Below are 25538 nucleotides of genomic sequence, written 5' to 3' on the forward strand. Positions count from 1 at the left end.
GTAATGAGGCATGGGGTGAAATATTTGAATAGATGAAACTCTTAAAAAAGATGGCAGAAAATTAAAAAAGAGTGGTAATATTATTTCACTGACTTACTGATTTGACTTTCCAAGATTTTGCTGATGTTTACATACAGTAAAGAAGCTAGTATTGGAACCAGTGCCACTCTTCTTGGTGTTATGGTTTGTAAAGATGCTGTGGGATTGAATGCAGTTCAATGATTCAGTTCAGGAAAGGGTTTAATAAATACAAAACCCAACACCAGAACAATCTTGTCTGAGTATCAGTACCTTTTATTTGAATGTGATGCACTCCCTTTTAGTAATAAAATAAAGGTAATAGTAACATATACTGTAAATTGAGCTGAATTTAATTTTTAATAACTAATGTTTAAAAGTGGGAAAACTAATCATCAAATGATAGCTTGTTAATGACATTAACTTGATTTCAAAATAGATTTAATAAAACATTTGAAATTGTCTTAAAGGAAAACATTTGAAATTGTCTTAAAGGAAAACATTCTGTGGTGGCTCATTGACAAATGACACTGATTCATTTGTCTGTGGCCAAAGTTTAGTGTGATACTGGGTTCCTGTTAACCAAAATCTGAGGGCTGTGGATCTATTCTGCCACTCCTGAAATAATTAAAAATCCCAATCTGTACATTATACCACTAATCTCATTTCTATTAATGATTTAAATCGAATCATTAAATTAATGTGAAATGAATTCTCAAATTAGGCTGTATACTTCTGTGGGATAACAATTGGATTCTCTGCCTAGCTGTTACTTAGGCAGCACTTAATTTTATTCTAGTTGCCATTTTGATCACATGTTTATGAAGCACTGGGCCATGGGAAAATTTTCATTTCTTTCCCTAAAGCAGTTCAGATTGTTAGGAAGGAATCTGCATTTTACAATGTACTAAGTAAATTCAGTTTACAATAGTCATATGCTTTATTAGAAAACACTTATTTTAAATATACAATGACACAAAATGCTGTCACTTATCCTCAGTTTGCTCCATTAGTCTGTCAATGTCATATACTAGTAGCTCTCAAATCATTAAAATTAGAGATTAAACTTACAAGGCAAACTTAAAGCTTGAGCTTCACACAGACCGAAGTTAGATGTAACTGTGATGAAACTAACAGATTTTAAACACAGAAAACTTAAAATCAGGCCCTGAGTCCTTAATAACCCTTACTGGCTTTTCACTGATTATCTGTTCTATTTAACACATTGCAGGAACAGCAAGGTATTACATGTGAGTATATATGAGAAAGACTGCAAAACTTTAAGAAGAGGTGAGTCATTATATTCTTTTAATGATTAAACCTATTGTATAATAATTCTTCTTTTTTGGAGGGCTAGAAGGACTCATTTGCCAACGGGAAGAATGGAAAAAGAAAGAAGAGGGGATGAATGTTGGTCATGTAAACTCCTTTCTTGAAATATCATGCCTGTATTCAAATAATAGCAGCCTAAGCAGCACTTGAAGTTCCGGTAAAAGTTATCCTCAAGCATTTTAAATTAGATGTGCAAAATATTGTGGTTTATAAGTGTTATAACTTGGAAGTATTTTAAAATTAACTCCTGGAGAATCAGCTTCTTCCTAGGTGTGATGCATATCCAGTTATAATTCACATTTTGCACAAAACTAATCTCTCATATGGTACACTTTAAAGTTTCTTAGAAAAGAGCTCCTGAAAAATAAATAATTTATTGTGCCTCCTGAGGGGAAAAACAGATAACAGTTGCAAACCACCTTTTGACACAGATGCAGAATATCTGAAATATGAGAAGTTCCAGTAAACCAAATGAGAAATAAGAAAAGTATGCAGAAAAACATAGGAATAATGATAGGCCTGTTAAAAAAGTGAATGTCAAACTGGAAAATGCATATGTTGTCATAGAAGCCAACAGAAGTAGTGTTGAGTTTCTCATTTTTTTATCAGACCATAACATATGAACTGCAACATGGAGTCAAACCAATGGTCTGTTTAACTCATGGTTTTGTTCCCAGCAATGGTCATCATGAGAGGCTAGGCAAAGAAGAGAGGAAGGGCAAAATAAACATATACAATATTTCTTGCTAACATTTTCTTATCCTAGAACAGGCAGATGAGGACAGACTGAAGGCAATATTTGCCAGAATTTCCCATGTTTCTTCAAGTATTCCTAAATATCAGAAGACTTCCCTGTAATCTCAGGTTCAAGCTTCTGAATTTCCACAGTGTCGGCTATTTCTCTTCTTGTCTCTGTAGCGCACACAGAAACTCAAGAAAGGAAGGGTTTGCATTAACCTAGAAACAGCTAGAAGAGCTATATGTTCACAAAGAACATTGCAAATTCATTCATACCCTCTGAAAATAGACGAGTGCAAACCTGCAGGTGCTTCTTCAGAGAGCAATCACACACCCCTCACAGGCTTTTTTTTGGTGCCAAAGGAAAACTGATTTGACTCCAAAATAATTTGTGCTTCTGTCACTAATTTGCTCCAATAAAAGCTTATTTTATTTCTGAAAAGGAAAAAAATCTTCAGTATTCTCTAATGGGAAAGTGCTATTTAAAGACATGTCTACTTAAAAGGTTTCCTAAATTATTCTAAATCAAAAGGCAGCCCAAATATGACAGTTTCCTGGATGCTGAGCTTGGTAAGGCAGAAATCATACCGGTGTAGGTAAAGTGCACAGCTTCCCAACCTGAATGGTTATTGGGCAGCAACTTATCTGTCAGGGTGACACTGACGCTGTCAGTCTATTACAGACTGAGCTCCAGAATTATATGCTGTCGCAGGGACTATAAAGCAATGAAAAAATTCTGATGTTTTATATATAGGAAAATCTCAGCTCTTTGATGATCAGTAGAAGAAAGATGACAAATGGCTTTTTATTGTTGAGATGTGTGGAACTGAGAAAAATAGAGAAACCAAAGAAAAAAGTATAAATTATTTCAGAAGATTGCATAATCATGTTTTAGATTGCTAATCTCACATGCTAATCTGACCCATCTAGTCAAGTCATTTCCTTCCTCATCTCCTCTAAATTTTCCCTATCTTTCAGTCACTACCTGTTAAGAATAAGTTGGAATTCAAAAGAATGAAAAATAAATGGAAAAGAAACGTAATAATATAGCACCAACAGTGGTTACAGACTCATCAAATATATAGCTCAAAGAAGTCACTGTGAAATGTGGAGAATTATTACAACAGTAAGTTAAATAAGATATTAAGATCCAAGAAAGACCAGAATACAGGTGGAGGTCTTTGCTGAATAGTTATATATAACAATACATTTTAAACTGAGTAATAATTAGATAATCAGTGAATATATCACTGAAACTGAGGAAATAATGGTCAGCACCCTCCCAGATCAAATCTTTGTTATCAAAGATCCAAAAATTATGCTAACAGAAAAGGCTTGTGTACTGAAAAGCTTGTCTTTTTTTCCAGTCTAAAAAAAGATAATGCCTTGCCTTATAAAATCTGCCTTGCTTATGTTCTTAGGCCATCAAGATCATAACAAATCTATCACCACAACACTTACTTTTAAAACACAGATTTAATTTTTGTCCTCAGAATAAAAATTTCACTACATGGCAGCTCAATAAGGCTATGTATTTTGACTCAGATTGTTCTGCCTTCACCCTAAGGAAACTAGTCCCATAGGCAGCCTAACTTCATAATTGATTTCAATGAGGCCAGTTTTAAGTATGTTTTTTTGTTTTGCAAGACTTCTTATTCCCTAAAGATTAGCTGGAGTGAAGCTCAGCATTAAAAATCTCCTTGTTTGGTGCACTCTTTCATTTTCTTATTTTAGAAGCTGTAATAAAACTAAAACTCATCACTTTGAAAAATCTGTCCGAAATGAAAAAGGGGATTTTCTGGAGTTACTACAGATAATTAAAACATTCCAGTAAAATTCCACAATAGCTGTGACAAGCTGGCATGCTAAAGCAAATCGCTGTGACCCATCACAGTTTTGGAGGAGAGTTAAGTGTAAGAAGGAAGCTGCTCTTCTGAAGTCTCTGACTCTCAGCTTTTTGCTCCAATGCCAGTAGGAGCACCAAAACTGATGTTGAGTGAAGTGATCATACAGGTTGCATATCCTCATAGCAATGCTGATTATAGGAATGAGAAATACAGCACTATTAAACCAGAACTGCTACTTTTCTCATTTTCTTCAAAATTATTCTTGAGAACTGACTAGTTCTCTAAGGCGTAATCCTTTCCACCTCACTTTCCCCTCACAAAAAGGAGAAAAACTTATAAAAAAAGACCTCCTTTTACAAAGCTCCTCAGTCCTCTGATTTAGTTGGTAGTAGTGTCCTCTCCTTTGTCTCAAATACAGATTTCTGCTCTGCCTACATGCTCAGTTATCACAGTGCTCAAGCTAAAAGAAATAGCCCATTCATTTCAGAAACAATACCTCTAATGAGAACACTTGCAAATGAAGACCTGAATTTGATCCCTTACTTCTCATCCTGGAGTATGATAAGAATATATTTCTGTGAGTACAGACTATAATGGGATTTATTTGGAGCGTCATTCAAAGGAGGAGTGGGTCTTGTCTCTTGGTTAAGAATACCTCCAATGCAAAGTTTGGGAAAGGTATAAAGACAGCAATACTTTCTTAAGAAACCATAAACCCTCTACTTAGATAAAAAAGAGTAAGGGCAATTGGACAGTAGTGCGGTGGCTTGCACCAGACTTGTATTATAACATTTATGTTTGTTTTCTGCTTGTGTCCTTAATTGTTCCTTCCATACGATCAGCAGCAGCCCTGCAGAGTATGCAGTCAGGTGATGGTCACATTATGTCAGTCTTGTGAGAGCTGTTCTCTGATTTGTCCTAAGGAAGGATTTGGTTTCCAGATCCATCTTCCCAGACACAGGCAAAAGTCACAATATGAGAGATCATTATTATTCCTAACTTTTTCCTCACATGCATCAGGTAGCTATTTATTTCAGCAAAGAAATGTTTATGTACAACTTGTAGTATGTTAGCAAAAAAACCAAAAAGGACTCAAGTATAGAAAATGAAGCCAATATCCTAGTAAGAAGGAATAGGTGCTAGCAGAAGGGTTGTGAGATGAGACATCACATTTGAAACCTGAATGTTTTTACAGGATGACTTTGGAGAAGATAATGATTGGATTTGAAGAAGCTGCTTATAGTAAAATAATGTAAAGCATTTAATAGCTCAGATGCAGCTTTGGAAGATTATAGTGCCTGTTGCAAGAAGTTTCTTGTAAGGAGTTTTCTGTGGGAAATGCTTGAATGAGTCAATCAAAATGCAGGATAACTATTACACATTTTATAATTTTGCACATGACAGTCAGGATTTCATTCCAGTAGGTCATTTGATTCTCTGCAGGTGGCTCTGTCAGTTTCTGGAATAGTATACTGTGAATTACATGTTACACAAATGAAAGGCAGTTATAATTCTGGATAACATTGTATTTGATTCTACAAACATCTTTAGGCCTAATGCAGAGATTCCTTTGAATAATTTATCCAGCTAAGTGTCTGTGGTCCCAAACTCCTAATTTAAAAATGTTGATAAATGAAGTATCTCTTTAGCTAATAAATGAAGTATCTCTTTAGTTATCCTTTGTCAGCAACATTCATTTTAATGGAAAGTGAGTTTACAGGGTTACATGATTGAACTACTGAGCCAAGTCAGTGTTGGCAAATGATGGGCTAAATTATTGATGTTACACACTAATGAATTCTGATGAGAAATAAAATACAGACATTACATTTCAAGTGGTTCATAATTATTTTTGTACTTTAGAAGCAATTTTATTCTTTTTCCAAATCATACTGTTTCTGTAAAACAAAAACATAGTTAGTGATTATAACGAAAATTATTGAGTTTGAGACAAAAATGCTCCTTTAAGTTTTCTTATGCAAGTATAATGCTATTCACACTAGGATTCTGATTTCTTCTTATACCTCTGGGAGAGGATAATTAAATTAAATGTCTAAATTTTTAAACTGCTGTCTTTAAATAAAATAATCTACTTTGCAACCACGGTTAAGAGTTCAGTAGATGAGTTTATAATCTATGATACATCAGCATGTTTACTAGAGATGTTCTGAACTATTATAATTAATTCAGGTGACAACAAAAACAGAAGAGCTGCCAAAAAGGAGCTTTCAGCATGTAAACAGTTCATCATTAAATCTATGTTTTGATATATGTTTAAAATGGGTAGAAGGAGGTTACCAGACTTCAGATAGCCCAAAGTGATGTTGCAAGGTTGGATAGTTAATTAAAAATGTCATTTCTCTGATACTTTACTCACTGTACTGGATAAAGAAGTTGAATTTCATAGTTTTTACTTATAAAACCAGAGCTAAGCATTTGCTCATTTGGCAACAGTATAACTTCATAAATCCTGTACTTAATCTTGTCTTCCTGAAAATGGGCTTTATTTAACTTTTCTTAATTACATACTGAAGGCTTCTGTCAATAGCTGGAAAAGCAAATCTATGAAGTGTCGTTCCCTTTTCTTTTTGAAACATAACAACTGAATAACCACCTTGCTTGTAGGCTCATTGCTGTATTCTCTTGTCATTCAAAACAAATGTTGACTCACTGAAGGAGTAAGCAGATTTAAACCTGTTCTGGTTTTGCTTATAAAGGGGATCTTGTAATCCAAATGATTGACCTCTGAGAGGTTTGACATATTTGGCCAAGGCCTCATAAGAGAGATACATGAGCTATAGAATCATCTCCTAAACATTAGTTTAACCTATAATTTTGCCCTCAACTTGAACACAGTATCCAGATATTTATAGTTATTTTAGTATAAAAGTCCCAAACCCACAGCATTTTATATTAAATGGAACTTTCTAGAAGGTTGTTTGCTCTGTTGGTATCTAGGTATCTATGAGCACATGTGGTGGAAAGATAATGTACGTTCAGACTATGTTTTTTCTTGTTTAGCTGGTACTGCTTAAGAAAACTATAGTTTTTCTGCTATTTGATACTATTGCTCCCACCAGGATCAAACATGATTCAGAAGAATAGCATTACATTTTGCTCAAATGCCTGATTTCTTTGGTAAATTTCAAAGATAACACAAATGGGCTGTACACTACTTCCAACAAGATTTCAGATCCATGAGTCTCTGAAAACAGTTTTCCAGTGCTTGGTGAATGTTAGCTTGAGCTCAGTAGTTCTGAAAACTACATTTTTACAAACTTGAGCCTTGCAACAGGTAAGGCTTCTCCAGCAGTAGTATCTCAGGAGTGTCATCATTTGGGTTGGGTTTAGAAGCCTTAAAGTAGAGGTGTCTTGCCTGTGCTCTCATTTTGCCTGGTGGATGCTGGAAGAGAAGGAAATTGCTTGATTTGTACGTGACAGAAAAAATGGCCAAAATGAAGTAACAGTTAGATATGGTGAAGGCTTACAAGGAGATAAAATTGAGCTGTAGAGAAGAAAAACTGTCAGTGTTCTTTCAGGTGAGGGTAGACACTGGAATTAGCAGGTCTTAGTAGCTGGGAAGTGGAAGAATGTGACCATTGGTTGTAAAAAAAAAAAAAAAAAGATGGGAGTCTGGCACTTAAGGAAGCAACAAGGGAATAGAAGAAAAAGAAAATCAATCGGCAATGCAAGAGATAAAGGCTGTAAAAAGAGCTTGAAGGGAGAATAGAAATGGCTGAACCAGCACTTAGGCGCAAGAGAGAGCTCTGACATTCATCTGGGACAAGATACAGCGCCAACACTGGAAAAAGCAGATCGTAGAGACTTCTATTAGATAAAAATACTGAGCAATAAATTACTCAAAAAGAGATAAAGATGACAGCCTGGTACAGTTATTATTTACTCAATTTGTTAAATTGACAGATGAGTGTATTTGCAGAACTTCTGCTGATAATCAAGGTAAGTGTCAATATAATGGTTTATATTCCTGGAAATTTTAGACTTAAAAAACCCCAAAACCTTAAAAGAAAATTAAAAGGAACTAATTTTGGTAATGTTAGAATTGCAGTTATTTCTATAAACTTAATTCAGCCCATTTTGTGTAAATATTTCAACACAGATTTTAGTTACTTAGGTATAATAGTAAAATTTATGTTACTTAACATAATAAACAGAAATCCAGTAGTCTTCAGATTCTGGAAAAGGCATCAAGCATAAAACTTTAGTGTTTTTTGAAAACTTTTCAATTCATGATGCAATGTTTCAGCACATTTCTATTCCATCCAGTTTAAAGCTCTGAATCTCTCTGTCAGGGATTCTGAGCCTTAAAGATTGTTTTAGCAGTGACATGACTCAGTGGATCAATTTTTAAGAAGCTGGAGCTCTCACAGTTTCTTCTTGTCTTTTAAGACCTACTGTTTTGACTAGCCCTGCTGACAATAAAAGCAACAGAGATAATAAACTTGCCTTTTCCTCAGATTTGACTCGAGTTTTAGTGTTTGGCCTACAAATGTAAATTATCACATTTACAAGTAGAAAGAATGTGAATTCATAGACTTAATTTCTGGATTCTGTTTGTCTTGAATGGGAAAAAAATATTTGCTTAATGAGAAAAGATTTTCTAGTAATCTCATCATCGGTTAAAATCAGATAACAAGTTTCCTGTAGTAAATTTTAACTTCTGTAGGCTTGTATTTTATTATTGAAAAAAACTCTTACCTATACATTTCTATTTATCAGCTTATTTTAAATTATTAAGACATTTCTGTGTCTGCATGTTAGAAAGTATAAGAAAGTGGACAATTAGGGCTATTCTGCTAATATACAAGGATAGATTCTAGTAAGCGGTGGTCAATACTGAAGAAACACAACTCTTAGGAATTCACCTTTTAAAAGAAATTTAAAAATAAATCTCTAGATCAGATGTCATTATTCCATTGTCTCTTAGATTTCTATTACTCAAAATACAATAGGGGACTCCTTCCTAAAAGGAACAGAGGGACCCATTTGCAGACCGGACCTGCTCCACAGAGAGGTCTGCTGCTTACCAGGGGCATCAGTGAAGGAGGTAGCTAGAAAACTTCCTTCCCTGGTCCACGAGACAGACTACTATCCTCTGATAGTAGTCCAAACTGGTAATGATGATTTAGTAAACAGAAAGACCAAAGCCATCAAGAAAGACTTCAGGGCCATTGGGAAAATGATGGAGGGCTCTGGGGCTCAAATAGTGTTCTGCTCCATCCCAAGGCTAACAGAGAGGAGCTGGAAGTCAAGAAGAAGAATTCGATTAATGCCTGGCTCTGAGCCTGGTGTGAGGAAAAGGGCTTCAGCTTCTGTGATCATGGGGTGGCTCATGCACCCCCAGGCTTTTTTACTAAGGATGGGACACGTGTGTCTCCTAGGGGGCTAAAGCCCTTGGTAGAAACCTAGCTAAGCTCATAAATCGAGCTTTAAACTAGATGTGAAGTGGGAGGGGGTTGAGACCAGGCTAGGCAGGAGCAAGCCTGGACATGGGGCACTGGTGATTCGGAGAGGGTGTGCTGGTGAGGACCACTGGTACATCACCACACAGAAAGTGGGGGTGAACACACCTGGGGGTGCTAAGGGAGATACGGGCACTCTGGTGCTAGCTACTCCAGTTACCAGGCAATTGGGAATGAACTCTATTCCCTCTAAGAGGGCTGAAGGCTCGGCAGCTCAGCTGAAGTGCATTTACACCAATGCATGCAGCATGGGGAATAAGAAGGAAGAGCTGGAAGCTGTCGTAGGGCAAGGAGGCTATGATGTCGTTGCCATCACGGAAACGTGGTGGGACGACTCATATAACTGGAGTACAGCTACGGTGGGGTACAAACTCTTCAGGCGGGATAGGAAGGATAGCAGAGGAGGCGGGGTAGCCCTCTTTGTAAGGAAGGACTTGGACACCATTGAGATGGATTGTGGTGATGAGGAGATTGAGTGCCTGTGGGTTAAAATCAGAGGAGCCCACCAGAAGGTAGATTTTGTGATGGGAGTCTGTTACAGGCCACCCAGCCAGGGAGAAGCAGCTGATGAGCTCTTCTATAAACAGCTGGGGTTAATCTCTAGACCAATGCCTCTTGTTCTTGTGGGAGACTTCAATCTTCCTGATATCTGCTGGGAGTACAATAGAGCAGAAAGGAAGCAGTCTAGGAGGCTCCTGGAGTGCGTGGAAGAAAACTTCCTTGCACAGCTGGTGAATGAACCAACAAGGGAGGGTGCCCTCCTGGACCTGCTGTTTGTGAACAGAGAAGGTCTTGTGGGGGATGTGGCAGTAGGTGGACGCCTAGGACAAAGTGATCATGAGATGACAGGGTTTTCTGTTCTAGGTGAAGTGAAGAGGGTGGTTAGCAGGACGGTAGTATTAAATTTCCAGAGGGCAGACTTTGAACTCTTCAGAAGGCTGGTTGGCAAAGTCTCCTGGGAGACAGTACTTAAGGGCAAGGGAGCCCATGAGGGCTGGGAGCTCTTCAAAAAGGAAATCCTAGCAGCTCAGGAGAAAGCCATCCCCATGTTTCGGAAAAAAAGCCAGCAGGGGAAAAAAACAGCTTAGTTGAACAGAGAGATCTTGAGTGATATCAAGAAGAAGAGAAATGTTTATGAGCTCTGGAAGAGGGGTCAGGCCTCTTGGGTGGACTACAGGAGGGAAGTGAGATTGTGTAGAGAAAAAGTCAGAAGGGCCAAGGCTCAACTAGAAATCAGATTGGCCAAATCTGTGAAAGATAAAAAATAATCTTTCTATAAATATATAAATAATAAAAGGAGGACTAGGAGACCATACAGTCCCTATTGGATGCAGAAGGAACAACAGTGACAGGGGATGAGGAAAAGGCTGAGGTACTTAATGCCTTCTTTGCCTCAGTCTTTAATTGTAAAGAAAGTTGTTCCCTCTGTGTACAAACCCAGGAGCTAGAGGAGCAAAATGAGACTCCCATGATCCAAGAGGAGGTGGCTGGAGACTTGCTTGGCCAAATAGACACTCACAAGTCTATGGGGCCCAGTTCGATCCACCCAAGGGTATTGAAGGAGCTGGCGGATGTGCTGGCCAAACCCCTTTCCATCATCTTCCAGCAGTCCTGGCTGACTGGGGAAGTTCCACTGGACTGGAGGCTGGCTGATGTTACACCCATCTACAAGAAGGGTTGGAGGGAGGATCGAGGAAACTATAGACCTGTCAGTCTGACCTCAGTGCCAGGGAAAGTCATGGAACAGGTGATCTTGAGTGCTATCATACAGCATGTGCAAGAGAACCGGGTGATCAGGCCCAGTCAACACGGGTTCATGAAAGGCAGCTTTTGCCAAACTAACCTGATCGCCTTCTATGACAAAGTGACTCGCTTCCTGGATGAGGGAAAGGCTGTGGATGTGGTCTTCCTGGACTTCAGTAAAGCCGTTAATACAGTTTCTCACAGCATTCTGCTTCGGAAACTGTCAGCCTCTGGCCTGGACAGGCGCACACTCTCCTGGGTGGAAAACTGGTTGGATGGCCGGGCCCAGAGAGTGGTGGGAAATGGTGTGAAATCCAGCTGGAGGCCAGTGACCAGTGGGGTTCCTCAGGGCTCAATGCTGGGTCCAGCCCTGCTCAATGTCTTTAAAAATGACCTGGATGAAGGCATTGAATGCACCCTTAGCAAGTTTGCAGATGACACTAAACTGGGAGGAAGCGTCGATCTGCTGGAGGGTAGGGAGGCTCTGCAAAGGGATCTGAACAGGCTGGACCGCTGGGCTGAGACCAATGGTATGAGATTTAACAAGGCCAGATGCCGGGTCCTGCACTTGGGACACAACAACCCTGTGCAGTGCTACAGACTAGGAGAAGTTTGTCTAGAAAGCTGCCTGGAAGAGAAGGACCTGGGTGTGTTGGTTGACAGTGACTGAACATGAGCCAGCAGTGTGCCCAGGTGGCCAAGAAGGCCAATGGCATCTTGGCTTGTATCAGAAACGGTGTGACCAGCAGGTCCAGGGAGGTTATTCTCCCTCTGTACTCGGCACTGGTGAGACCGCTCCTGGAATCCTGTGTTCAGTTCTGGGCCCCTCACCACAAGAAAGATGTTGAGGCTCTGGAGCAAGTCCAGAGAAGAGCAACCAAGCTGGTGAAGGGGCTGGAGAACAAGTCTTACAAAGAGCAGCTGAAGGAGCTGGGGTTGTTTAGCCTGGAGAAGAGGAGGCTGAGGGGAGACGTCATTGCTCTCTAGAACTACCTGAAAGGAGGTTGTGGAGAGGAGGGAGCTGGCCTCTTCTCCCAAGTGACAGGGGACAGGACAAGAGGGAATGGCCTCAAGCTGTGCCAGGGGAGGTTCAAACTGGATATCAGGAAAAAGTTTTTCATAGAAAGGGTCATTGGGAACTGGCAGAGGCTGCCCAGGGAGGTGGTTGAATCACCATCCCTGGAGGTGTTTAAAACACGGGTAGACAAGGTGCTTAAGGACATGGTTTAGCGGCAGGTAGGAATGGTTGGACTCAATGATCCTGTGGGTCTTTTCCAACTTGGTGATTCCATGATTCTATGATTTGCCTCCTTGGCTCTTTCTGTCCAGCCTTAGCACCATTTGTACATGTTTTTAGTCTGCCTGGCAGAATGTGAAAGGCAAGAATTGGAGTTCATGAAGTGCGCTAGAAGCCCATTAGAAGTGCATGAGAACTGCTCTTCCTTTCTGGGAAGTTTACATACATACTTAATGGCTTTGTAAAGAGACATCATTTTTATCAAAGTAGTCAAACAAAGTTCTATGAGCTCCATTGAAGATGACACTGACTCTTCATATAAACTCAATTATCTTAATAGTCAAAGGACATCCTATGTGGTAGGAGAGGAGCAGAAACTATTGCTGAAGTCAGTGATAGCTTTTATTCAAATAAAGTCTCCATGGGGATCTCTTCTGTTTGGGCTTTGAGGAAATATGACTGAGCAATGGTGGGAAAATCTCACCATCAGTCAGCACAGTCCATATTCTTTAGTGTGCTGGAGGATTTAAGTCTTCAAAAATCCTTCTAGAATTACTAAATACATTTTTAATCTGGCAGAATATCGTAAAAGTAATCTCTTTAATTTAGGAATAATCCTGATAAAAATGTAGAACGTTTTCTCCTGAAAGTATATAGGCAAGGTATTTGTTATGTTGATGACTTTTATTTTCCCAGTGATGTTTTGGAGTTTCAATAACTTGGCTTTTGAGAAAGTTCAATTAGCTGTCTAATTAAAAAATTATATATGATGGCCAGCGTAGCTTCATTTGGGACTATGGCTGTGCTTTAATACCTATAGTCTTAAATTTTGTCCATCCTTTTAGATGATTTATCTTAACTATAGTTATGCCAGAATTATTTTGAGAGCCAAACTGCTAACAAAAAAATATAGCATGATTGGACCCTCATTGAAACTTTAATGCATTTTTTTCGTGTATTCTTTTTCTTATGATGGCATGACAAAGGTACATTTTTAATAAATACAGGATTTTAGGCTTTGTTTTTAGTACATTTGCACCTTTGACAGTCATTCACACTTGTCCAAAGTGACAATAAAAATAGATCATCAGAATTTAAAGTTTGGAAACATCTTAGTTGGTAGCAGTTTTACCCATTTTCATTAGGTGGGAAGGCACAAAGGAATAAAACATCAACCCACAGACAAGAAAGTTTCTGCAGTTTTACGCAAGTTGCTTGAGTATGCTGAAATCTTTAAAAACATTTTAGCAAAGCTGTTCAAAATAATTCCACTGTACTGAAATACACCAGTTTACACTAGAAAAGAGTTTTGATGTATTTCGTGTTGTCTTTATTTGATCTGTTTTGCAGAAGTTGCCAGAGAAAGGACTGTTCTTTACTTAGGCTTTGAAACTTTGCCGACTTTACTGCAGGTATCTCAGTGGATTTTGTAGCTTCCCAGAGGAAATGTTTACTGACTGTGCAGAATCAGTGTTTATCATGGTATCCTGTTCTACTTTGTTGCAGGAAAGAGACAATGCAGTTCTACTAAAGCCAGGACAAACTATAATCCTGCATATTAAAAGCAGAGTTAGCTCCTTTTGCTTTCTGAAAACCATTCATTCTTAACCTATTTCTTAGCTGTCAGATGGTAGTCAATTTAAGTACATCTTTTGTTCTCTAACTTATTAACACAGGTGTGTTATAGTATCCCTCAGGGCTGACGCTCTTCAAAATCTGTACGTCTTCTCTTTTATTTTACTCCGTTATGGGTTGAGTTATCACCATTTATGCTGATTACACTCAGATGTGTCTTTTTTGCCTGCTGATTTCACTTTGGCAGTCTTGCTGTTTCTGCTTTGTCTGAGAGACGTATGGGGTTAGATAACAGATGACTTTTCTTAAGGGGACATGGCTACACACCTTTTAATTAGTTCTAAGCATTTGTATTTTGTCACATGCATTCATAGTAAGCATTTAAAATGCTAAATCAAATTAAATGAAGTTAAATTGTGCTGGTGTTATTATTAATTTATAAAATACCATTTTGTACACCATGGAGGTAGTAGTTTTGAGTTGAAAAAATTGTTACTTGGTTAACTGGGTTCTAAAGAAACATGGAAATCAGCACCCATCATATAGTTTCTGAAAATACATGACTTCCCTCTCGAATGCTTATGAATTTTGAATAATAACATCTAGAATTTTTCAAAATGTGATCTCACATTTTATTTCAGTCCTTAAAGTGATTATTTTTGTCTAGATTTTTCTAGATTGAGTTGATGACCCTGACAAGCATTCACCAAAATCTTTGAACTTACTTAGCCGGTGGGTATTGTGGCAAATTCAGTACACACATATTATGTCAATGACCACTTATTTTGTTGCTTCGTGATGAGAGGGACTTTGCTACTGAGAATGAAAAGTAATCTCAAAATAAGGTAAATTAAATTCACAGAAGAAATTAAAACCTGCTTGATTTCTTCGCCTAATTTTCATGGTGTGTGGTTTTGCCTAATACACAGCGGAACTGCAATATCTCTATTCTGACATAATTTCCTTCGCAATTTTTTAAAAGTGTATAATTTGGCACAACTCCATTGCTTTTAGGTTTTTATGCCACTTATGCCTGAACGCATCAGCTTCTTATGCTTCACATAAACTCTTTGTTTCTCAAAGCATCATGCCTAAAGGCTGATATAACCATGAACTTTTCCTGGCATGCATAAGAACACCTAATGTGGTCTTAACTGTCTTGATTCTTCTATGGCTTCACTTGAAAGTTTCAATACACGAAGTAAATGTGATATGAATCCAATTGTTTAGAAAGGTGGCTGCCACCAAAAAGCTTTATTGTATAGTAGGAGGATAATGACAAACAATTCGGCTAGTTGCCTGTCATTGACAAAGGCTTGAAGGTAGCCTCTGCAGACAAATTAGTCTCATATTTTTCAGATTAACTCAACTAGGATTGTTGTGGCAATGAATTATTTAGTTTGTTTGCAGGTGTACATTCTTCATGTACAATATTTGCATAGAAATCACAGAATCACAGAATAACCCAGTTGGAAGAGACCCACTGGATCATCGAGTCCAACCGTTCCTATCAAACACAAAACCATTCCCCTTAGCATTTGTCCATCCGTGCCTTAAACACCTCCAGGGAAGGTGACTCAACCACCTCCCTGGGTAGCCTGTTCCAGTGCCCAATAACCCTTTCTGTGAAAAATTTTTTCCTAATATCCAGCCTAAATCTCCCCTGGCAGAGCTTGAGGCCATTCCCTCTTGTCCTGTCCCCTGTCACTTGGGAGAAGAGGCCAGCTCCCTCCTCTCTACAACCTCCTTTCAGGTGGTTGTAGAGAGCAATGAGGTCTCCCCTCAGCCTCCACTTCTCCAGGCTAAACAACCCCAGCTCTCTCAGCCATACCTCATAAGGCCTGTTCTCCAGCCCTTTCACCAGCTTGGTTGCTCTTCTCTGGACTCTCTCCAGAGCCTCAACATCCTTCTTGTGGTGAGGGGCCCAGAACTGAACACAGGATTCGAGGAGCGGTCTCACCAGTGCCGAGTACAGAGGGAGGATAATCTCCCTGGACCTGCTGATCACACCGTTTCTGATACAAGCCAAGATGCCATTGGCCTTCTTGGCCACCTGGGCACACTGCTGGCTCATGTTCAGTCGCTGTCAACCAACACACCCAGGTCCTTCTCTTCCAGGCAGCTTTGTAGCCACTCTTCTCCTAGTCTGTAGCACTGCACAGGGTTGTTGTGTCCCAAGTGCAGGACCCGGCATCTGGCCTTGTTAAATCTCATGCCATTGGTCTCAGCCCAGCGGTCCAGCCTGTTCAGATCCCTTTGCAGAGCCTCCCTACCCTCCAGCAGATCGACGCTTCCTCCCAGTTTAGTGTCATCTGCAAACTTGCTAAGGGTGCATTCAATGCCTTCATCCAGGTCATTTTTAAAGACATTGAGCAGGGCTGGACCCAGCATTGAGCCCTGAGGAACCCCACTGGTCACTGGCCTCCAGCTGGATTTCACACCATTTCCCACCACTCTCTGGGCCCGGCCATCCAACCAGTTTTCCACCCAGGAGAGTGTGCGCCTGTCCAGGCCAGAGGCTGACAGTTTCCGAAGCAGAATGCTGTGAGAAACTGTATTAACGGCTTTACTGAAGTCCAGGAAGACCACATCCACAGCCTTTCCCTCATCCAGGAAGCGAGTCACTTTGTCATAGAAGGCGATCAGGTTAGTTTGGCAAAAGCTGCCTTTCATGAACCCGTGTTGACTGGGCCTGATCACCCGGTTCTCTTGCACGTGCTGTATGATAGCACTCAAGATCACCTGTTCCATGACTTTCCCTGGCACTGAGGTCAGACTGACAGGTCTATAGTTTCCTCGATCCTCCCTCCAACCCTTCTTGTAGATGGGTGTAACATCAGCCAGCCTCCAGTCCAGTGGAACTTCCCCAGTCAGCCAGGACTGCTGGAAGATGATGGAAAGGGGTTTGGCCAGCACATCCGCCAGCTCCTTCAATACCCTTGGGTGGATCGAACTGGGCCCCATAGACTTGTGAGTGTCTATTTGGCCAAGCAAGTCTCCAGCCACCTCCTTTTGGATCATGGGAGCTTTGCTCATCTAGCTCCTGGGTTTGTACACAGAGGGAACAACTTTCACAGAATCACAGAATAACCAGGTTGGAAGAGACCCACCGGATCACCGAGTCCAACCGTTCCTATCAAACACTAAACCATATCCCTCAGCACCTCGTCCACCCGTGCCTTAAACACCTCCAGGGAAGGTGACTCAACCACCTCCCTGGGCAGCCTGTTCCAGTGCCCAATGACCCTTTCTGTAAAGAATTTTTTCCTAACGTCTAGCCTAAACCTCCCCTGGCGGAGCTTGAGGCCATTCCCTCTTGTCCTGTCCCCTGTCACTTGGAAGAAGAGGTCAGCACCCTCCTCTCCACAACCTCCTTTCAGGTAGTTCTAGAGAGCAATGAGGTCTCCCCTCAGCCTCCTCTTCTCCAGGCTAAACAACCCCAGCTCTCTCAGCCGCTCCTCATAAGGCCTGTTCTCCAGCCCTTTCACCAGCTTGGTTGCTCTTCTCTGGACTCTCTCCAGAGCCTCAACATCCTTCTTGTGGTGAGGGGCCCAGAACTGAACACAGGATTCGAGGAGCGGTCTCACCAGTGCCGAGTACAGAGGGAGAATCACCTCCCTAGACCTGCTGGTCACACCGTTTCTGATACAAGCCAAGATGCCATTGGCCTTCTTGGCCACCTGGGCACACTGCTGGCTCATGTTCAGTTGGCTGTCAACCAACACCCCCAGGTCCTTCTCCTCCAGGCAGCTTTCTAGACAGACTTCTCCTAGTCTGTAGCACTGCACAGGGTTGTTGTGCCCCAAGTGCAGGACCCGGCATTTGGCCTTGTTAAACCTCATGCCATTGGACTCAGCCCAGCGGTCCAGCCTGTTCAGATCCCTTTGCAGAGCCTCCCGACCCTCCAGCAGATCGACGCTTCCACCCAGCTTAGTGTCGTCTGCAAACTTGCTCAGGGTGCACTCGATGCCTTCATCCAGATCATTGATGAAGACATTGAACAGGGCTGGACCCAGCACTGAGCCCTGGGGAACCCCACTGGTCACTGGCCTCCAGCTGGATTTCACACCATTTCCCACCACTCTCTGGGCCCGGCCATCCAACCAGTTTTCCACCCAGGAGAGTGTGCGCCTGTCCAGGCCAGAGGCTGACAGTTTCTCAAGCAGAATGCTGTGAGAAACTGTGTCAAAGGCTTTGCTGAAGTCCAGGAAGACCACATCCACAGCCTTTCCCTCATCCAGCAGCCGAGTCACTTTGTCATAGAAGGCGATCAGGTTAGTCTGGCAAGACCTGCCTTTTGTGAACCCGTGTTGACTGGGCCTGATCACCCGGTTCTCTTGCATGTGCTTCGTGATAGCACTCAAGATCACCTGCTCCATGACTTTCCCTGGCACTGAGGTCAGACTGACAGACTTTCTTTACAATTAAAGACTGAAGCAAAGAAGGCATTAAGTACCTCAGCCTTGTCCTCACCCTTTGGCACAGTTGTTCCCTTTGCATCTAATAAAGACTGAATATTGTCCCTGGTCCTCCTTTTAGTATTGATATATATGTAGAAATATTTTTTATTACCTTTCACAGAATTGGTTAGTTTGAGTTCTAGTTGGGATTTAGCCCTCCTGATTTTAACTCTGCATGATCTCACTTCTTCCTTGTAGTTCACCCAAGATGCTTGCCCCTTCTTCCAAAGCTCATAGACATTCCTCTTCTTTTTGATGTCTCTCAAGATCTCTGCTCAACCAAGCTGTTTTTTTCCCTGCCTGCTCATTTTCTGACACATGAGCACAGCTTGCTCCTGTGCTACCAGGATTTCCTTCTTGAAGAGCACCCAGAAGGAGGTGTTCTTCTGTTTTACTACCCTAAGCCTCATTGTGGCTATGCAGAGATTCTGGCCCTAAGGCGTTTAAGGTGAGTGTGTGAGGCAGCATCTTATGGTCAGGGGGCAACATCTTATGGTCAGGCAGCAGCATCTTCTTCTCTTCCAGGGGCAGCAGCATCCCCAAAGGGAGCATGTACATTAGCTGCATTCTCCAGGTGATACACTGCCTGCGTTCTACTAAGCCTGAGCACCCCTGTTCAGTTCAGTACAATTACCAAAGCCCGTCGCTTAGTCCTAGGGCAAGTGTTCACAGTGTGGCAGGGAGGGAAGCTTTGAATTAAAGGTGAGCTGAGACCCATACTTAACTAGCAGGGTGGATGACCAATGGCAAATCTCTGGCATCAGTATCAAATCTGGTGCTAACAAAAACTGGGGCTGGTGCATGTAATTCTTTCTGAAATGAATTTGTGAGACCTTACACCAAAGGAGCTTCTCATCATTGCAAATCTCTCCTGTTAATTTAAAACTTTAGTGGAGATTTTATTGCAAGCATCTATTATTTTTCAATTTCTAACTAACAAAAGCACTTTGCTAGTAACTGGGATCCCTCCTAAGGTTTTGCTTTCTTTGGAGTTTATTAAAGGTGATTACTAACTCCAGCAGTACCTGTTACTGGAAACATCCTCCTCATTAATGGCTTTGGCAATGTCACCTTCTTATTTTAGGCACAGTTCTCCCTTCTCAAGCATGAAGTCTTACAGGCACTATGGTCTATCTGCACCATTGGAAGCAATTAGAAGGCAAGTTCAGACTTTTCAAAAAAAGGCTTAATGTTAATGATGAAACATTGGACAAATCTGTCTTCCAGTTGGAGGAGGCTCTTGATTTTCACATAATTATCCCAAAACACTGGTGCTATGTATAACTGGAGGGGGTTGCTAGTTAAAAAGTACCTAATCAAAAGGTCAAAACCCCCTCCATTATCTCCTTTTAAGTCTCTTTGGATCTCACCCAGGTCATGGCTTCTGTAAAATATCAGAAAACACTTAGGCAGCCAATGTACTGTATCTACTGCTTCTTCTAATTCACTCTTCCTCTGTGATTCACCTCCTCCAGTTTGCTCTGGTCCAGGTAGCTGCTAGGACGCAGGCTATCATGAGCAGGAACCACCATTTTGCTGCACACTCATACACAGCTCAGAGCAGGGTGTTCTTGTCCTCACACTTCAATGTGAGCAGGATACTAGGAACAACAAACTCAGGGTATTTCTTGCTGAGAAAAAAGAAAGGGAGAGAAACAGCTGCCAGCTTTTATTTGGAAGTACATGCCACTATGTTGAATGTCATCAATAGAAGAACTTAATTGACAGAGTGATTGATTGATCTGACAATAATGCAGATAAATTAAGGACATTGGTCCATCTAAAAATTAATGACTGCCAAGACCTCTAAAATATAAAAATATCATGTTGTTGAAAGGAGGTACTCTTCTATACACCTTGACAATTGCTCTTAGCTGAAATAATTTCCATTTTAATTTTATACATTTTCATTGTTCACTATTTTAATAGTAAGTTTTTATCAGTCAAACAGCATAAAAACATGTCCAGAATACTAGAATACCAGAAAAGGGTCAGAATATCAGAAAATGATGTCATAGATAGTGAAAGCTGATAGGAAATAGAATGTTGTTAAGACTTTGAACAAAAAGTTGTCTTCAGTATGTCTGAGATACTCAGGTCTCAACAGTCCCAAGTGTTATCAGGGCTTGCACCTAAACACTGAGTTTAAGTCCATCTCCACTTAGTTGAGCCAGTCAGGGTGATAAGATTTACAGACATAGTTGCCCAGCATGAACAGCATGGATGGGAAAATTTATGCTAAGGTGAAGTAATTATGCAAAACTCATTCAGTATAACATGGACTAGTTATTGACATAAGAGTTCAGTTGTATATGTGTTTCACAGTACAGCTATTAAAATACTGTGTAACAGTAGATTAATGTGAAGATTTGTGTGTGAGGAATCCAGCTACTACCTGTGGCTTCCATGTCACTGTCATTATTATTCATGAGCTTTTTTTAGGCTGCACATATATCACCTGTGTTCTTCACTTGCTATTGGAATGGTTTGATGCGGGAGAGAAGAGAAATTATCCCAGCTATTGGCCTGCAAAAATCAGAAAAGGAGATTTCCCAGTTTGTCAAATGCTAAATGAGGAGTTTGAATGAAAAAAGTGTAGTTCCCAGCTTACCTGTTTTCACTGGCACACAGGGCAATGAAATATTTAGCACATGTAACACCCCCAAAAATCCATAAAATTAAGAGTATTACAAATCATTAATGAAGTATAATATCTATTTATATTTTTATCTTAATTATTTATTCTTAACTTTCTGATTTTAACATGACTAGGATTTTCTAAATCTTTTACAGAAGTAGAACAAACACGAAAATTTGGAATTTTAAAATAAAACCTTCTTAGTGACATACTAAAATCAGATGATAATGCTGATGTAGAGTAATAGACTACTAGAAATTATTCAAGTTACCTATTACCTTAGTGAACCAGATATTAACCGTGAAATGTAATTACATAATATTAAAATAATTGGAATTTTAAAGTGTAAAAAAATTATTTCTGCAATTCTGGCTGTTAAATATTAGAAAACAAAGTTTATAAGAACATGCTGTATTAACGCCGCTTCAGCAACATAACTTCTTTCGCAAAAAATAAGTCTGAAGAAATTTTTCACTTAAAGTCTTTTAAAAACCCTTCACAAACACCATCTGGTTATGGCCATTAACTATGGGAAGAGATTGAAAGGATTGACTTTACAGACATATGAATATGTTACCACAGCACAAGACAAAAAGAATAAGAATATTGAAATTATACCGTATAGTAGTTATTTTCCTTAATATATATATGTATATATATATGTATATATAGCGAGAACAAGTGATAAAATAAAACCCCATACATCTCTGGAAACCATCTTTAAATCTCATAACCCACCAATGTTGCTTTTCTACAAATAAAGGAAAGTCATCATGGAAATGAGCTAGCAATGTGTAATACTTCTAAAAAATAGTCTCCTGCCAAAGAAATTTAACATGAATACAGTGTAAATGACAATATTGTTTACCACCAAAATAATATTTGCACAAAAGAGGACACAATAATGTCTACTAAAACAATGGAACAGCTATACTAATGCCACTCTGTGTTTCAGATGTTTATATCCAATGTATTTATAATAATCTTTTCTAAGGTTTGCAAGAAATAAATCTAATCTCCCGGTTTTTTCAAACTATGCATGGTATATGTGCTAACTTACTGAATTCATCCTTCATGCAATTCCAGTTTATTAAAGAGGTTAAAAATTTATAAAACTCTGATGGGATATGGTTTTAATGCTTCATCACACTACCCATCATTTGCTTTTCAATCTAGATCAGAATGATCTTTCCGACTTCCCTGCAATCACCTACCTGCACAGCTAATATTTTCTGAGCGTTCTCCTGAGAGGCTGCCTGGATCCTTGCCAGCCCAGCCTGGATAGAGAGGCCACGCTGCCTCCACCGCGCTGTCGGAGCACCCCGTGCAGCCTCCACTGCAGCACACGCAGCCAGGACCACAGCAATAGCAACCTCAGTGGCAAAGGGGGTGCTTGGGGCAGGGGGGAGAGGCAAGAAAGGAGAGAGAGGGAAAGATTAAAAAAAAAATTACCACAAAACCAGAAAAAAACCCCCTAAATTCCCAAGTCAGAGCAGGAGAGGAAATTAATGGCAGCGTTCAAGAAGAATGATGGAGGGAAATATAGAAAGCAGTCAATAGCCCATTCTGCGCTGTACGGACCTGACAGGAATTTCACAGTCTCTTGGTTTTTCAGCCCACTCATGTGCATTCATCAGAAACCAGTCACATCTGGCTGCCAGGATGGGGGGTTAATTTTCTCTAAATGCCTCAGCAGTTTTGTTCTAGCTGAGGCAAACTCTGTGACTGCAAAGCTGATGAGTAAAATATTTCTACTTCACCCAGTTTAACTCAAAACCGATAGCCTCGGGACATATTGAACCTTTCTTAAAAAAATAATCTTTTGAAGCTTTTTTGAATGGCACATCAGGTCAGGCCAAAGTTTAAAATGCAAGTTTAAGACTTTGACGGACACAAGGGCTTTTTTTTTTCCCTGTGTAAAGCTTATCATAGCTTGGCAATGTGTGCTTTAGTGCATGACAAAACTAAAGAGAATTAACTTAGCCATCAACTGCTCAGGGAGAACAATAACAGGAAAGAAATTTCCAGATAGAAGTTCCGATTAATCTATCTAGCTATAGCCATGCGACATGAAAGCATCTAACAGCACTAAATTGCATCCAATGTGGTAGCTGAGAATGACACTTCCTAAAAGAAGGATTTTATATGCATATAGAAAAGATAACACTTATGCCAGGAACCTGCTTTAGTGCAAAGGATCCTAACTGAAATGCTTCAAAGTGGGAGTACTTATGGATAGGCGTTTGCTATTTGTTAACAGTAATTATTGTTACAATCTACAGTTAAGACCAGTGTCGCTTTTTTCTTAATCTACAAGTATTTAGAGCTTATAAACATGGTGCTGAACATCCCAGCCTAGAAGAAAAATAATTGAATGAAATCGGAAAATCTACGAACACTGAGTGTTTTTAAAAACAACAGTGTGTTTTGGCAAATTCTGCAGACATCGCTGTATATTCTAGACCAGCCGTGATTTGGAGAACGGAAATTTAATTCACCTAAATTATTGCATAGTAGAAATACATGGGTTTATTTTTCATCAGATTAATTATTTCAATAAATTCCATATCTATTGTTAGCATGAGGCCTTTAACAGCATGCCTGTCAATCAGATTAACACAATGGATTGTACCATAATTTTGGAAATACTACAGTTCATTAAGGTCAATGCCACAGGTCAATAATTGGATCAGTTATAACGAAGCCTTTACATGACAAGATATGACTGCTCTTTAGGAGAAAGCACAGTATACCAGGTGAAAAAGATACCCTTTCAAAAGAATGTAGATTATAGGGATATCAAGTGAGCTATTACAACCTAGAGAGTAATTAATGCACATTTTCAAAATTAATGGCCTGATTTTCAGAGAAACTGGGTTTCCACAACTCCCATTAGATTGTACGGAAGCTGTGAGTACTCCGTATCTTTGCAAATGAGGATGTAAAATATTAAAACAGACCTTGTACTTAATTATTTTAGTCCTGCCAGTGTATATTAAAAATAACACCAGAGAAGGTAGAAAAACTCAATGGGAAAATATAAAAATATCAGTCTGAATCACAGCAAAAACCTGAACCCAAATAAGAATATATTTTACAGTTTGAAGAACCTTTTTGAAGAATCACTGCTTTTTGTCTCCTATTTTAAGATTTTTTTTTTTCCTGAAATCCATCTCTTTCTGCAGGTCTGCTGTTAATTCAACTATTTTCAAATAAAATTTTGTTTGATACCACTCTGGAGTCTGAGAAAGAATGTAGGTGAGAGAGGAGAAAAACAACCATTTATGACCTTTCAATAATATAATTCACTTAAGCCCTAGAAAAACAAATTAAGTAGAAAATTATTTTTGGAAAAATACTAATTTTTGTAAAAAAAAGGTAAAATAATTGCAAGATATGTTGTCACAATGAGGAAAATGGTGGTTGGGAGAACACGTGAAAGGATTAATCAGTGAATGGTGAAAGGGGTTAGCAGCTATCCAGCTCAATGGCTATCCAGTTCTTTTATCTTGAAAGAATCAGAAGACATTAAAAAATTTTTGAGGCTTGGCTATTTGAAAATTGCTATAATATTTATTAAGAAACTGGCAGTTTATAATGGCCAGTGTGCAGTACTTCCTTCACTATTGTTTCTCATTTCAAAGACCTGAACAAACACTTGCAAATTACAAGTCTGTGACATTACTACAGTAGATGTCCCAGCATCTAATTGATCTCGTATTTTGAATACATTTTATTGTACCTAGCAAAATGGAGCCTCAACCCAGTAGTTACTAATTTCACTATATTAACTGCAACATAAGTAAAATTTATGCATACAATGAGAAACACATGTCTGTGAGAAAGTAATAGCAAGATCAAATAATCATAGAATCATAGAATAACCAGGTTGGAAGAGACCCACCGGATCATCGAGTCCAACCGTTCCTATCAAACACTAAACCATGCCCCTTAGCACCTCGTCCACCCGTGCCTTAAACACCTCCAGGGAAGGTGACTCAACCACCTCCCTGGGCAGCCTGTTCCAGTGCCCAATGACCCTTTCCGTGAAGAATTTTTTCCTAACGTCCAGCCTAAACCTCCCCTGGCAGAGCTTGAGGCCATTCCCTCTTGTCCTGTCCCCTGTCACTTGGGAGAAGAGGCCAGCACCCTCCTCTCCACAACCTCCTTTCAGGTAGTTCTAGAGAGCAATGAGGTCTCCCCTCAACCTCCTCTTCTCCAGGCTAAACAACCCCAGCTCCCTCAGCCGCTCCTCGTAAGACCTGCTCTCCAGCCCCTTCACCACTTTGTTGGTCTTCTCTGGACTCACTCCAGAGCCTCAACATCCTTCTTGTGGTGAGGGGCCCAGAACTGAACACAGGATTCGAGGAGCGGTCTCACCAGTGCCGAGTACAGAGGGAGAATAACCTCCCTGGACCAGCTGGTCACACCGTTTCTGATACAAGCCAAGATGCCATTGGCTTTCTT

Source organism: Phaenicophaeus curvirostris, chromosome 3 (genome assembly GCF_032191515.1).
Source record: "Phaenicophaeus curvirostris isolate KB17595 chromosome 3, BPBGC_Pcur_1.0, whole genome shotgun sequence".
NCBI classification, from domain to species: domain Eukaryota; kingdom Metazoa; phylum Chordata; class Aves; order Cuculiformes; family Cuculidae; genus Phaenicophaeus; species Phaenicophaeus curvirostris.